This window comes from Dermacentor albipictus, chromosome 7 (genome assembly GCF_038994185.2).
Source record: "Dermacentor albipictus isolate Rhodes 1998 colony chromosome 7, USDA_Dalb.pri_finalv2, whole genome shotgun sequence".
Classification (NCBI taxonomy): Eukaryota; Metazoa; Arthropoda; class Arachnida; order Ixodida; family Ixodidae; genus Dermacentor; species Dermacentor albipictus.
This window is the reverse complement of record NC_091827.1, coordinates 126,463,637-126,480,182: the sequence shown is the minus strand read 5'-3', so window position 1 is coordinate 126,480,182 and position 16,546 is coordinate 126,463,637.

The window sequence follows — 16,546 nt, the reverse complement described above, 5'->3', positions numbered from 1 at the left end:
CTCCAGCTTTTTTTTGTGTGATGTCGCTGATGTCATGGTCGTTTTCAGAGGTCTCATTTCAAGGTGGCATTGCGTTTGATGGTGCGGAAAGTTGTCATTCAGGTTGTCTCTTGCACAGCGGTAGTGTACGTGAGCGTTGCGTACGGGAATATCTAGTCTCATGTTCGGTGCTCCATGTCTACGTATATTGACAACATATTGGTCAGCATTCTGTTGAGTCGTCTACTCAGTACATTTGCCTGTGGATGATAGGGTGCTTTTTGTGTGATTGGTGTCCGTCAATTTTAATACGGACTGTGTCAAGTGGGCGTGCTGACTTCAATGGTGGCGTTTTACGTTTTTTTGACAATACCGGCAGGTTCTCACATTATGCTTCAATTGAACAATGTTGGCAATAACACGTCGTGTCGATGCGTGAGAAGGTTCTGCTCACACCTAAGTGTCCTGCTGATGGGTCATCATGACACGCTTCGAATATTTCGGGTAGTAAACTTGAAGCTACAACGCGCAGAAATGTCTCAGCACTATGTCCGAAATTTCTTTTTTACAGAACGGTATTCCTCTGAAGGAACAACAAGCTGCGGACAAAAGCTCGTGGAATGTCAGCAGAGTGTCAGCGTCGTAGTGAATGAACATCCGCGTCATACGGCGGATGCTGCGCCATTTCTGATGTCAGAGCTCCTAGGAATGGGCCCTCCTGTCCATGTTCTGCAGGTGGAGATTACGTGGATTCAACCGGTGAACGCGTCAAGCAATCAGCACCAATGTGCTTGTGACCAGACTTGTACACGACCATTATTTCATATTCCTGCAGCCGTAGGTTCCATCTTGCAAGCCATCCAGGTGGGTTTTTGAGAGTCGCGAGCCAGCAGAATAAATAATGGTCGCTGATAGCTCGAAATGGCCTGCCATATAAGTATGGTCTAAACATGGTGATGGTCTATGAGACCGCAAGGCATTCTTTTGTTGTCCAGGGAGAAAAATAATTTTGAGTCTCGTAGTATATCTCGGGTGTCATCAATTCATGGAAGTGGGTAAACGTGCCGCTTTGTCACGGCGTTAAGCTTCCGCTAATCAATGCAAAAGCGCAAGGTCTGGTCCTTTATTTTACAAGTCCACATGCGACGCCCAAGAACTTGCCGATGGCTGAATGACATCGTCTTGACGCACTTCTTTAACTTGTTTTGCGATGGCTTCTCTGTCTTTTAGCAATGCTCGGTAGGGATGCAGGCAAATAGGCTTCACTGATTCACTGACAATTACCCGAAGTTTGGCTATAGATGTACGTCGGGCTTCTGATGACACTGAAAAGCGTTCCACGATTTCTTTCATAAGATTTTACATTTGCTCCTTCTTTCTGGGCAATGGACCTAGCTCGATGTCGATGAATGCAAGGACAGAATCCGCGTATGGGATTTTGATGGTGCAATCTCGGGAATGCTTAGATCAGTAATTTCGACGAAGGTATTCAGGCTGGTAATGACGGTTACCATCCCGACATGTTGCACCTCATTTTCACTGGTGCTGAAGGCGTTGGCACATGTGCCACGCAGCTGGACAAGGCCTCTTACCATGCTGATACTTTTTCAGTACGAGTTTGGTGTTGATGTGGGCAATCCCTTCGTAGCCTTAAATGCATTGCTCTTTACTGCGTGAGCTTCTGTGGATCTCGGAGGAATCATTACGTCGACGTCAGAAACGCATAGGATATCATTTTTTTTAGGTTCGATTGTTAGGAGAGCGCGCCTCATTCAAAAGGAAACACATGATTCCCGCAAACGGATTACAGCGCCATTCTGAAGTGCGAAGTACATGCCAGTAACCGAATTTCTTAAGCACTCGGAAAGCATAAAAAAGCTAGCGACGTAGGTGAAGCCTCGTATGCCTATTATTGCCGTGCTGTTGCCCGTCAGGACGATGAGGTGTCCTACCGCAATGCGGACGCGTGCCCCTTTCAAAGCAGCCAGCAATTTCCACACTTTCCTGGCAAGCTCTCTACTTATTACCGAGTAATCAGCACCTGTATGAAATAACGCATTCACTTCGTAACCGTTAACAAACACGCGTAATTCGAGAGCTACGCCTCTATTACGGCACTGGTTTCCGAGTCCCTCTTCGTCGTTCGGAGTCATGGATGGTCTTTATCCTATTTTGGTGTCGGCGGCACCCCTACCTGCCCAGGTTGCTGGCTCTAGTTTTTCTCGACGCGGACATTGTGAACGGCATCTTGCGGAGCTTGACAACGGACGGGCGCTCCGTGACCGATACATCAAGGGCCCTGTGGATCGGAATAGGGTGCTGCTGAGAGGTGCAGGGGAAGCTTTGACGAGTTGACAGGTACTCTTCGATTTCGAATAGACGCTGACCATTTCAAGGACAAGGTGCGTTTACCGTAAAACCACACAATCCTGCCTGGTGATAGTGACACATTCGGTAGAGGTGGCCAGTTTCAGCACAGTGGTAGCAAAGAGGTATTCGGTCAGGAGTGCGCCACACATCAGCCTTTTTAAATATTCTCTCGGGTGGCGGCAGCGTATTGCGAGACATCAGGTAATTCCTAGAGGCACTGGCTGCGACATAAGCATGCCCGGGAGTTTGCAGCAGCCCATCGGCATATCAGATGCTCGGCTGGTGCAGTATTGGCACTTGGGGCTCAGCACTTTGATGTAGTTCGCGGACCGCCTGTCTAGTCTCTTCGCGAATCACGTATGTCAGGGAAGAGAGCATTGCAGCGTTCTGGTCAGGCCGTAGCCTTTGAAGCTCTTCTCGCACAACAGATCGCAAAAGCTCCCACATGACCTCCACCTTGTTTCCGAAGAATACTCGAACTGCGTCTACAGAGGTGATGTTTATTTCCCGGTACATCTTTGACGGCTGTTGCTGCGTTCTTTCCACTGTTGTCGCCTCAGCACGAAACTCAGTGACGGTGCGCGACGAGCTCCTGTCTAGCCCTGTAGGCAGTTTCTGTTTTACGCACCGCAGCGAAGCTTCTTGTGTTCGCTGATGTTCGGATCCGCTCTGCGAAATAGGCGGGATATGTCTTCTACATACATGGCCAAGCTTTCGGTGTTGCGCTGGTTTCATTGAAGGGCAGCTTTGGCCCCTACCCTGCGGTCTGCACTCGGGTAAGCGGCAAGCAACTCCCGTCGGATAAAATTCCACGACAGAAATGTAGCCTCACGGATTTCAAGCCAATTCCTGGACTACCCTCTTACGCGAAGTAAACACTTCGTAGTTTGCGCACTCCGTTCTATCCGTTGAACTCCGCAACACGCCCAAATCGTTCCAGCTAGTCCTCTGCGTCTTCAAAAGTGTCGCCATGGAAATGCTCTGGTGTCATCAGTGGATTAATCACCATATGAGTTGGCGTAACATGAGTTGACATCTCAGTAGTGTTTCCGTTAGCAGCTCTTGACGCTGTGACATAATCCAGCAAAGGAAACAAAATTGGGGGCTCACCACGTAGGCAACGACTGCTTTGTTGGTGAAGAGGAGTCAGCTCGGTGGGTCCGAGTTGTCGTGTGTCCGGGCTGCTTTCTGTGGCTGTAGAATGGCTTCAAATCATACCCAGCATCTCCACCAGAATTGGAACGCACAGTTGAGTGAAGGTACTTTACATTAGTTTACGCTGGGTGAACTTTGTACCCGAAGACAGCTAAGCGAGTCTCGCTCTAAAGTAAACAGTCTGTTTGAAACTGTTCTAAACTTCTTCAATTTCTCGATCCCCGCGCTGATAACACTTAGCTCCAATTGCACGCGCCTTGTGAGAATGTGTTGCCCGTTTCACAGCTACTATCATTCGGACGTACCCGTAAAGAACTGGACGGGCGCAGGAGAAAGCTGGTGCATGGTCGACAGCCGGGGCGAGGTGCGGGATGCCGCCACCATTTTCACCAAGGATTCCACGGTGGCGGAGAAAGCCGCGATTGCTTCAGCCATCAGGAGCCGTAAATGGTCTTTCATCTATGGCGATTCCAAAGCAGCAATTAAGAGCTTTGACAAAGGCTATGTCGCTGGGACTGCGGCTAAGTTTATCGACAAGGTCGAAACTATCAAAAGTGAAATCCGATGATTTCCTGCACATACGGGACAAGTGGACGAGACTCGGCCCAACCTCAACGAGGTGACGAACGACCTGGCACGAGGACTTGCTTGCCGTGCCGGTCAGAAACGAACCGACGCCCACTGCCATTCTGGGGAGCATAAAGATCACTTACTAACTTACAACGACATCACTAAATATTACTACTTGGGGCGTAGGCAATTCCCACTGCCACACATAAAATTGAACAGGGCTCAGGCAGTCACGCTGCGTTTACTGCAAACCGGAACGTACCCCACTCCGTATTTCATAAATAAAATTCACCCCGAAAGAGAAATTAGGAAAGAATGTAACGTGTGCGATGGCATCATTGGCATCAGACACGTGCTGGCGGGCTGTCCCGCAACTCTCGCCGACCCCGAAGAAAAATGGCTTTACTGGCACAAGATGATGTCCACCTCTTCATATCAAGATCAAATACGGGCTGTCCAGAAGGTCCACGATGGTGCCATAAGGGTCGGCCTGGCGGTGCCAACGTGGACGCGGCCCGCCTCGGTCTGAAAAGACGGGCCTTCAGGACTCTAATAAAGTTTTGTGAATGAATGAATGTGTTTGGAGGTACCTTGTGTGAATATGAAACGCTTATATAAATGCTATGAAACTAATGGCGACGTGCACAATTCTGTTTACTTTCAACCTTCATAACGACACACCTTACACAATGGTTATGTTTACATACCTCAAAAGTCACAACTTCTAAATCTGTTTTGTCACATTCTAACATACCCGCAAAGCATGCAAGGCTTGCCTATTGAGTATGTCGCAGTAATACATGCCCATCCTTGAATATTGGCCAAGGATCAGCACCAACACAGTGACATAGACCGAGTGGCTGAAACAAAAAATACGTAAATAAATCAAGCCACTGAGAATAAAGTTCTATTCAATAAAGAGGTGAGTGGGCGCTCGAGATGCCTATGAAGTGAAATTGTCTGTTGAGCTTTCGTTTAGGAATTCCACTTTTATTACACCGGACAGAGGTGCTCTTATACTACATTGGCAATCAGCACGCAATTCTACACAAGCCCATTTGCTTCTTCGCATTCAGAGTACATGTACACTTCGCACATGTATCCTCAAATGTATTCGCCAAGATAAACGACAAACGCCAAGCCCTGGAGAATAGCCAACGAAATCTCCGCTTCAAATTGTTAAGGACAAAATTGTGAGCACAGAAAGCGATCCACGTGTGACAAAACATTGTTCTGAATATTGCGCCAACGTTCTCCATGGGCCATCTATGGGAAACAAAAGCCTACAGAAATGCTGGAAATTGTCTACTAATGTGCAAGCATTGTTTAGCTAGGCGGTGACTTCGCCTTAGTTTTGCTTAGTTGCCTTTCCTAGCTTATGCGTGTCTACTCATGGTCATCGTGACAGCAAAGAATGCTTAGGCTTTAGTACAGAATTGTCAAACTTGCTCGCCGTATCCGGCCCTTTCAATGCAACCGTACCAATTGAGCCCGAACGCCGGGCACGAGCGCGCCTCGACCGAGCTGAGCGCTCGAAAGGAAACACGAGCTGGTGCAGTAGCGTGTGATGCGTTGCGTTAGGAGAGAATGCGTTGCCGGCAAGCCATGTCTTTCTTGCTGTCACTCCCGCATTACTGAGTTATGCACGTGTTCCTGGTCCGCGCAAGCTCTCACCTGTGTTCTGACTGTGCCTCGGTAAGGCCCAATGAAAACGCGCGAAGTGCCTCAGTGCGCTCACTTGCACGCCAGTTATTCGTAACTGGAAGGATTCTCAGCAGCGTTCAATTCGACGTTGGGCCACCCCAAAATCTCAGGTTGGCCCACACCAAGCTTTCAAGTCGGCCTACCCCCAAGCTTCAATTGGCTAACTTCCAAATTTCCATTTGGCCCACCCTCAGGTTTGTACTGAGCCCATAACCAAATTTAAGTGGTCTTACCCCCAAAATATAACTTGACCCACCCCCAGATTTCAGGTTGGCCAATCCTTCAACTTCAACTTGACCCACCCCCAAATTTAAAGCTGGCCCACTCCACAATGTATGTTGACCCAGCCCGAAATTTCAAGTTGGCCAAACTCCCAAATTTCATTTGGCGCAATCCCTAATTTAGCTTCGCCCACGCCAAAGTTCCAGCTGGTCCACATTCAAATTTGAAGTTAAACCGTAAAAAAAGAATTTGGTCCGTATCAAAATTTCAAGTTGCACCACCGCCAAATTCTGAGTTGGCCTACCCCCTAATTTAGGTTGGCCCACCCGGCATTTCATGTTGGCACACAACTAAATTTTAGTTGGCCCATCTCAACACTTCAAGTTTACCCTAATCCCAAATCCTTGGTTGACCCACCACAAAATTTTCTTTGACGCACTCCTTCTAGGCCTCCCCGGGAATCTTGTAAAAAACCCAGGTATCTCTTTGGGTATTCTCTTTTTAGTGCCACGGGGATGGAGTGCTACTCTTGCTTTTGCGCAGCGCTTCCGGCTGACCTCCTGAGACAGCCGGGCACAAAGATAAAAATAAATCAGTAAGAATAAAAAAAAGAGAGTACAGTACAAAATTAGGGGGTTTCATAGATATGACAACACATCATAAGTTCAGTTACAACTTGAATTACTATAGGGTCAGGAATAATATAATTAATTAGAAACCACTGCTTACCACACACGAAAGCACATAATTGTAGACTTTAAAGGGACACTAAAGTGAAAAATGATTTCTTCTGTATCAGTAAATTACCCTTCTACAACACCAAAAACACCACTCTTACAACGATAAGACGTTTGGTAAGCCAGAAAAAGCGCAAGAACGAAATACGGGTGGCGACGCCTACTTAAGTTCCCGCACCTGGGGGCTATGGCGCCAAGGATTTCGATACCACCTTCTAGGGCCTACTAATTATATATAGCGGTACAGATTGACTAAATTGTGTTCTAAAGGAACAAAATATTAAACATGGCAAGTTTTGGGAACCGTTATTCAGCCAACGCGGCCCAAATGCAAGAAAACGCTTTGGAATCCCTGACGTCACGCTGACGCACCAGCGCTGGGGTTTCGGCGCGAAATTCAAATACTTATACTTGGACCTTCATTGTCAGTTGGCGACAGCTCCAAACAGACACTTTCTTTAATCCGTGCATATACTCCATATGGTTCCCAGAGCAGTTCAGCCCCGTCTGTTCTCTCTGTGGGCACCATAAGGCCGACACACCACACATCCTATACTCATGTAATCAAGACAAGCCGTCGAACAGTCTGCAGCTCTCTACCCAATCGCAGAGGGAGGCCGCTTTGCTCAGCTCGGACCCGGAGGTTCAACTCCGGGTCACGGAGCGGGCCGAAGAGGTCGCCGAACGACATCGTCGGTCGGCCACCTGGCGTCCGGCCTGGTGGAGGAGCCCACCGCGGGGAGGGGAACGTCACCTCAACCCCCGCCTAAGACCTCTTCTTTAATAAAGTTTATCTCCTCCGCTCCCATCTAATAACCAAACTACTTTTTTTAAATGACTGCCTGCAGGGTTCTCAAACAATGCTTCATTAGCCTAAACTAATTTATTGCTTCGATTTAGTGTGCCTTTAAGGCTCCGCCATGTGAGCGCTACATTGGCGAAATTCTCGAAACCCGGATGTAGAAAGAGGAAGTTATGACGTCGCTAATGACGTCACACACAAGAAAGTGGCACGATACTTAACCTGTAATACGACTAATTATTTAATTATGAGCTTCAACAGTACGTATGTATCCATCTACCTAGGCGCCTACGTCACGGTGACTTTGGTATGTACAAAAATTGCCATGTATGACGTAAGTGTATGAGGAACACAAATATCGGTCATGACATCAATATAATGTAGGTCATGAAACAGCCGTGTTCATCTTATCATCTTAGTGCTCTCATGGTCCTTTCGTGAACTTGGTATGTACCACAATGGCTATAGTATGACAAGAGTGTATGGCGGACATAAATATAATAGGTCATTATCAGTCTGCTATCACTGTGGAAAATCGGGCCACGTCTACGGCGGTGCCCATATCGCGAAATGGGACTACGGGGGTCGCCCTCATCCGATCTGCACCCGCAGCAAGGTGAACGCCCTCGCCATAATGCCGACTATCTCGCCGCTAATCAGTGGAGCCCTTGAGCACCGTATGTCCCATTCGCTGTCACTAGGCCGCCACCTGTCGGCGTAGCGTCGATCATACACTGGCCCAGTCTGGGGCCGGTCCGTCAGCCCACATCCGAAAAAAAGCAGCAACCGATGGAGGTGCAGTTGCTGTTCACCCAGCTGACTACCCGCCGTGGTTGCTTAGTGGCTATGTTGTTTAGCTGCTGAGCGCATGGTCGCAGGATCGAATCCCAACCGCAGCGGCCGCATTTCTATGTAGGCGCAATGCGAAAGCACCCATGTATGTGTGTGTATGCATTTGTGTACCTAAGTTACGAGCCGGCCGAACGGTTCAAAACCACGGTAAAGGAAAATTTAGACGATCTCGCGAAAGAAAACAAGAATAAAAAATATGTAAAGTCATTAGTTCCCGTTAGCTGGTAATATTTATTTCCTTCCTAAAATCCCTAAGGAAAACAACCAACCAAGGGCAACCAATAGTTTCAAGAATAGATGCCGTCACAGAGAATTTGTCCAGCTATGTAGATAACCTTATCAGTTCAATTCCTCCTAAATTTTTTTTTATATCAAAGATACTAACCACTTCCTGTCTGATATCGCTGACTGGCGTACTCCAAGCAATGCTCTTCTAGTTACACAACATGTGGCGTCGCTGTACACGAACATTCCCCATAAAGATGGGATTCAATTTGTACTCCGGGCATATAACGATTCTGCAGACGACAAACCCATCGACGATTCTACCCTTGGCAAAACTCAAACACCAATCCTTGGGCGTAACAACTTTGAATTTGACGTCGAACATTACGTTCAAATTAGTGGTGCCTCCATGGGCAAAAAATTAGGTGCCAATTATGGTAGCATTTTTATGGGCATGCTAGAAAAGAATTTCCTCGCTACTCGTGACCTCATACTTGAAGGAAAAAACATTAAAAAAAAGATAAAGGACAAGAGGAGGAGTTCACACCACAACGACTGCGCACTAGATACGACTCATGACCTCAACCATTCTGTTACAAGCGCTTCATTGATTACATTTTATTAATTTGGCACCATGGTGAACCTGCATTACTCTCCTTCAGTACTCACTTTAACAACGCCGTACTGCCAATTCCTTTTTCCCATTCCTATTCGTCTCTCAGCATAAACTTCATTGACGTCTCGGTATCTCTGTGCAATGGCAACCTAACGCCAAATCTTTACCGAAAGCCCACTGACCAAAAGCAATATCGGCATTTCAAAAGCAGGCGTGCCGAACATTGCACATCGAGCATCGCCTATAGCCATGCTATACGGCTTGGAAGAATTTATTCGGATGACAGTGAATTCACTTGCTATTGCATCCAACTTCGCAACGAATTAACCGCACAGAAAAACCCTTCACTAATAATAGACGTAGCCCTTAAACGGGCCGAGTGTCGCTACCGGAAATATCTCATCTGCACAGGCAACGATCATGCCAATTTCACCAACTCGTCCTAACACGCTCTGCATGTATTCCTAACGTGTGCACATTCTCAGGAAGCATTATAACATACTGACACAGACCGACCGTCTTAAACACATTTTCACGGAATCGCCAAGATCGGTCTATTGTCGCTCTAGGAATCTGCGTGACCTACTAACTTCTTCCAAGACTAAAGCGATTGCTCCTGCGGGTTGTCATCCCTGCAATAAGTCCTGTTGTAAAGTTTGCACACATATGATCCCATCAAAGACTGCTAGAAGTAGAGCATTCAATGGTTCTGTTAAAAGCAACCACGACCTCACTTGCAAAAGTACCAACATCATCTCTAGCTTGAATGTTCATTGTGTCATATGCAGTATATCGATCTGACCGAAATATCTTTTCGTATCAGATTCAACAACCACAAGGCAAACGTTAACAGCTTGCCGCACCTTCCATTGCCTAAACATGTTCGACTGCCAGGTCATACGTTTGACAACATCAATGTAACAGTATTAAAATCAGGGGCGCTGTAATGTAAAAATATTACAAACTTTTCTATTGCAATTCTGCAATCAGCCCCTCTGCGACTCCTAAAAACGTTTTGGGGGGCAGCCCCACTTCACTTGCCTGTCATGCGACGTCACAAACACCGCGATAGCTGACCATCTGATATGACGTGTACACAATGATTATGCATGATTTAAACGAATAAATTAAAAATAGTTATTTATGATTCGACGCCTTTTCGTCATTAGCCCTCGGCTATTGGACAAAAGTTGTCGGGCTGCACCCAATTTACCTGCCTGTCACGCGACGTCAAAAAACCACAAAAACTCATAGCATCCAAGTGACGTGACCCGTTAAAGGTGCATTATTATGCGAACGAAACTGAATTTTCTTCTGAATAGCCTCAGGCTGCCCCTTTCCGATAGGAATAAACTATGGCTGCCGCCGATCACTCAGGCACTGGCTACTCGCACCTGCCGGATACAGTGTGTTTATATGCGTATAATAAAACTTTTTGTGCAGCCGTGTAATGTTTTCGAGAACTTTCGGAAGGTTTACGACAACGTTCTGCCAACTCTTCTTAGCTAAGGTTCCGTTTTAGTGTCATTCTTAAGTTTCCCTTGCAAGCCGCCGCGATTTTCGGCTATCCGCAGCCAGCTAAATAACGGAAAGCGGAACAATCACAGACGCCGTCACCACTAACTTCATCCTGTTATCAATATTGTCACGTGGTCGTGACGTCAAAGAACATAGTAGCAATACTTTGAAACACAAAACTAACTTTCATTGGGCGAACCTGTGCCCACAAAAACAGGCTACACTTATAGCACAACGATAACGGCGAACACGGTCGGCGATCGTCGAAAATCTGATCAGCGGGTCAAGCGCGTCGGCTTTTATACAGCAGTCATCGAATGTTCCAGATTAATCGTTGGGACCCGCATGCCTTCTACAAAGTTCTACACCATTCGTGTGAAGCGATGAAATCAGATAACACAAGGTTCGGCGACAACAGACAGCGGATAGAAGCATCGATAACTTTCCAGAAACTTGGGATACATGCAGGCGCGTCCCGCGCTGTGCGATAACATTTGTTAGGTGACAAAATGTGTCGCCCGATAAAGACAAGTACACGTGTCAATACCCCCCTCTTAAAAAGCATCGACCCGATGCTGCAAACAAACGAAAGTAATAAATAAGCACTCGTAGTAAAGAAAAAAACAAGATAAGGAAAGTTCGTTAGCGTCCGTAAAACGGTTTAAGACGCACCACGTGGACCACGTCAGGCCGTGCGCCACGTCGCTGTGAATGCGAAATGCCGTCCTTCACGACCTCATAGTCCAGTGCGCCAATACGTCGGATGACCTTGTAGAGTCCAAAATAACGTCGCCGTAGTTTCTCACTCAGTCCTCGTCGGCCTATCGGGGTCCATGCCCAAACACGGTTGCTGGGCTAGTACTCGACGAAGCGTCGTCGGAGGTTGTAGTGTCGGCTGTCGGTCCTATGCTGGTTCTTGATTCGCAGGCGGGCGAGCTGTCGGGATTCTTCGGCGCGCTCGAAATAGATAGCGACGTCAAGATTCTCTTCCTCAGTTACGTGCGGCAGCACGGCGTCGAGCGTCGTCGTCGGATTCCTGCCGTAAACCAACTTGAACGGCGTGGTCTGTGTTGTTTCTTGCACCGCCGTGTTGTGAGCGAATGTTACGCACGGCAGGACGGCATCCCAGGTCTTTTGTTCGACGTCGACGTACATTGCTAGCATTTCGGCGAGGGTCTTGTTCAGGCGCTCCATGAGACCATTCGTCTGCGGATGGTAGGCAGTTGTCCTCCTGTGACTTGTCTGGCTGTATTGCAGAATGGCTTGCGTGAGCTCCGCTGTAAAGGCCGTTTCTCTGTCGGTGATGAGGACTTCTGGGGCACCATGTCGCAGCAGGATGTTCTCGACGAAAAATTTCGCTACTTCGGCAGCGCTACCTTTCGGCAGTGCTTCAGTTTCAGCGAAGCGGGTGAGGTAGTCCATCGCCACGACGATCCACTTATTTCCGGTTGTTGACGTGGGAAGGGGTCCCAATAAGTCCATCCCGATCTGCTGGAATGGTCGGAGAGGAGGCTCGATTGGCTGTAGTAATCCGGCTGGCCTTGTCGGCGGTGTCTTACATCGCTGACAGTCTTGGCATGTTCTGACATAACGGGCGACGTGCGCGGTCAGGCGCGGCCAACAATACCTTTCCTGTATCCTCGACAGCGTCCGGGAGAATCCAAGGTGCCCAGCAGTTGGATCGTCAGGACTTCTGGACGCAGTCCTGACGGAGCAACAATAAGGTAGTTGGCGCGCACTGGTGAGAAGTTCTTCTTTACGAGTAGGTTGTTTTGAAGCGAGAACAAAGATAATCCTCGCTTGAATGCCCTAGGGACAACGTCGGTGTGCCCTTCCAAATACTCGATGAGGTTTTTCAACTCTGGGTCTGCTCGCTGCTGTTCAGCGAAGTCTTCTGCGCTTAAAATGCCGAGGAAGGCGTCGTCATCTTCGTCATCTTGCGGCGGAGAGTCAATGGGGGCGCGTGATAGGCAATCGGCATCAGAGTGTTTTCGTCCGGACTTATAGGTTACAGTGATATCATATTCTTGCCGTCTTACGCTCCACCGCGCCAGCCGTCCTGAAGGATCCTTTAAGTTCGCTAGCCAACACAAAGCGTGATGGTCGCTGACGACTTTGAATGGCCTGCCATATAAGTACGGGCGAAATTTCGCTGTAGCCGAAACGATGGCGAGGCATTCCTTTTCATTTGTAGCATAATTGCCTTCCGCGTTTGACAACGACCGGCTAGCGTAAGCTATCACGTGTACATGACCATCTTTTCTCTGGACTATAACGGCACCGAGGCCTAGACTACTGGCGTCAGTATCGACTTCTGTATTGGCGTACTCGTCGAAGTGCGCAAGTACCGGCGGCGACTTCATGCGTCGTTTGAGTTCTTGAAATGCGTCGGCCTGCGGCGTTTCCCACTTGAACTCGACGTCACATTTAGTTAGCTGTGTCAGCGGCTCAGCGATACGTGAAAAATCCTTGACAAATTGCCTGTAGTAGGCACACATGCCAAGAAATCTACGCACTGCCTTCTTGTCGATGGGCTGCGGGAACATTGCAATGGCAGCTGTCTTCTGCGGGTCAGGGTGAACTCCAGATTTGCTGATGACGTGGCCTAGGAACAGAAGCTCATCGTAAGCGAAGCGGCACTTTTCTGGCTTCATAGTGAGCCCTGATGACTTGATGGCCTCTAATACTGTCGCAAGCCGCCTAAGGTGATCGAAATTTTCAGCGAAGACGACGACGTCATCCAAGTAAACAAGGCAGGTCTGCCACTTCAATCCTGCTAACACCGTGTCCATGACGCGCTGGATAGTTGCAGGCGCCGAGCAGAGTTCAAATGGCATGACCTTGAACTCGCAGAGGCCGTCTGGGATGATGAAGGCGGTCTTTTCGCGATCTCTTTCGTCGACTTCTATTTGCCAGTAGCCAGATTTGAGGTCCATCGATGAGAAGTATTTAGCATCGCAGAGCCGATTCAATGCGTCGTCTATCCGTGGGAGGGGGTATACGTCTTTCTTCGTGATTTTGTTCAGTCGACGATAATCGACACAGAAACGTAGGGTTCCATCCTTTTTCTTCACTAAAACAACTGGAGACGCCCATGGGCTTTTCGACGGCTGGATGATGTCGTCGCGCAGCATTTCGTCGACTTGGTGTCTTATAGCTTCGCGTTCTCGCGTCGAAACTCGGTAAGGGCTCTGGCGGAATGGTCGAGCGCACTCTTCGATTATTATGCGATGCTTTGCGACTGGTGTCTGTCGAATCTTCGATGACTTCGAAAAGCAGTCTTTGTATCGTCGAAGCAGACTTCTGAGCTGTTGCCGCTTAATCACGGGGAGACTTGGATTTATGTCGAAGTCTGGCTCGGGAACTACGGTCGTCGGGGTGGATGCGACAGAATCCGAGAGGACAAACGCATTGCTCGTTTCCAGAATTTCCTCGATGTATGGGATCGTCGTGCCTTTGTTGATGTGTTTGAACTCCTGGCTGAAGTTTGTCAGTAACACTTCAGTTTTCCCTCCATGCAGTCGAGCGATCCCTCTTGCGACGCAAATTTCACGGTCAAGCAGTAGACCTTGGTCCCCCTCGATAACGCCTTCTACGTCGGCAGGCGTTTTGGTGCCTACGGATATGACAATGCTGCAGCGAGGCGGGATGCTGACTTGACTTTCGAGCACACTTAAGGCATGGTGACTACTAGAGCTCTCCGGCGGTATCGCTCTATCTTCCGACAGCGTTATGGACTTCGACTTCAGTTCAATGATTGTGCCGTGTTGGTACAGGAAGTCCAGTTCAGTTCAGTTTTATTCCTTAAAGGCCCCCCATTTCAGGGGGTGTTACATAAGGGGTGGGATTACATTTGTAGTGAGGAAAACAAACAGCGATGGTGATTTAACTTTGAAGGTGATCTGTTACGCGTTCTTGAAAAGCAGGTGTTGAAGCGATGGCGACGATGTCATGGGGTAGGCCGTTCCAGTCCGTGGCTGCTCGAAGAAATAACGAAGCTGAAAACGTAGTAGTACGTGATAGTGGGCGGGCAACTTGAAGGGGATGACTGGTGCGGTGAGATATGCGTGATGCGGCGGCGATATACGGTGCTTGATTTAGAGGAGAATAAAAGAATTTGTGATAAAGGGTGAGGCTAGCAATGCGATGACGAAAAGAGAGGGGTGACAATCCGGATGTAGCTTTCAAGGATGAAACACTGACGTCATATGAGTATGAGGAATGAATGAATCGGGCAGCACGATTCTGCACAGCTTCCAATGCGGTGATTAGATATGCTTGATGTGGGCTCCAGATGGGGGATGCATATTCTAATTTGGGTCTTATAAGTGATTTATACGCGAGCAATTTAACATGTGGTGGGGCAAGACGAAGGTGACGCTTTAGAAAACCGAGTGTTTTGTTTGATGCTGAAATGATGTTACCGACATGAACCTGCCATGATAGATTAGAAGAGAGGGTGACTCCTAGATATTTATATGATTGTACTTGCTCAATCTGTGTGTTACAAATCAAATAATGAAAGAGATATGGATTGTGACGACAAGTGAAGGACATGAGTTTACATTTACTAGGATTGAGGGACATTAGCCAGTTATTACACCAATTTAGTACCTTGTTAAGCTCTGTCTGAAGAGTGTATTGATCGTGACAGTTATTAATGGTGCGGTAAATAACACAATCATCTGCGAAAATTCGAATACTACAGGAAACATGCAGGGGCAAGTCGTTATATATATTAAGAATAGGAGGGGACCGAGGACAGAACCTTGTGGGACGCCTGAAGTAACCGGGAGAGATGTAGACAGATGGCCGTTAAGATCGACTAACTGAGAACGGTTAGTTAGGAATTCTTCAATCCATTTGAGATTATTAGGGGGTAGGTTCAGCTTTGAGAGTTTTAGTAATAGCCGGCGGTGAGGAACCTTGTCAAAAGCTTTAGCGAAATCAAGAAAGATGGTGTCGGTCTGCATATTACCGTCTAGATTAGTGTGCAAGTCATGAAGGAAAAGCGCTAGTTGGGTTTCGCAAGAGAGGCCCTTACGAAACCCATGTTGTGAAGGGTGAAAAAAATGGTTTCGGTCCAAGAAGTTGACGATTTGTCAGTAGATGACATGTTCCATGATTTTACAAGGCACACTAGTCAATGAAATGGGGCGGTACTTCAAGAGTGAGTCTCTGTTACCTGATTTGTAGACTGGAACGACCTTGCCCGTTTTCCAATCAAGAGGCAGAATTCCTGAGGAGAGTGACTGTGAGAAAATGAGACATAAATATGATGCACAAATTCATTCCACATTTTTCAATAGTTTTGAATTAATCAGGTCCATACCAGCTGATGATGAAAGTTTCATATTATGAATTATGGATGCCATGGGGGTTATGGCATGGGGGTTTCTAAGTTAAAGGGTGGTAATTGTGAAGGTGCGTCGAGTTCGGTAGTGAACACAGATGTGAATGCATGGTTAAATATTTCTGCGCAGTCATGGTCAGTCACCACTTTATGTGAATAATTCGTCAGTATAATATCGGGAGGATGTGTTGGGTTTAAAACTTGCCAGAATTCCTTGGGGTTTCTTATAAGTAAGTTTGGTAAGTCATTGTGATAAAATGAGTACTTGGCGTTACGAACAGAAAGTAGGTATGATTTTTCGGCCTCGAAGTATTTTCCCCATGCGGCAGGAGTGTCGCTTCGTTTGGCGGCACGAAACAAGCGTTTCTTTTTGTTTTCGAGTCGTTTTAAGTGCTGGGTAAATCATGGTTTATTGCGATTAGTATGAAAGGTAATCCTTCGTA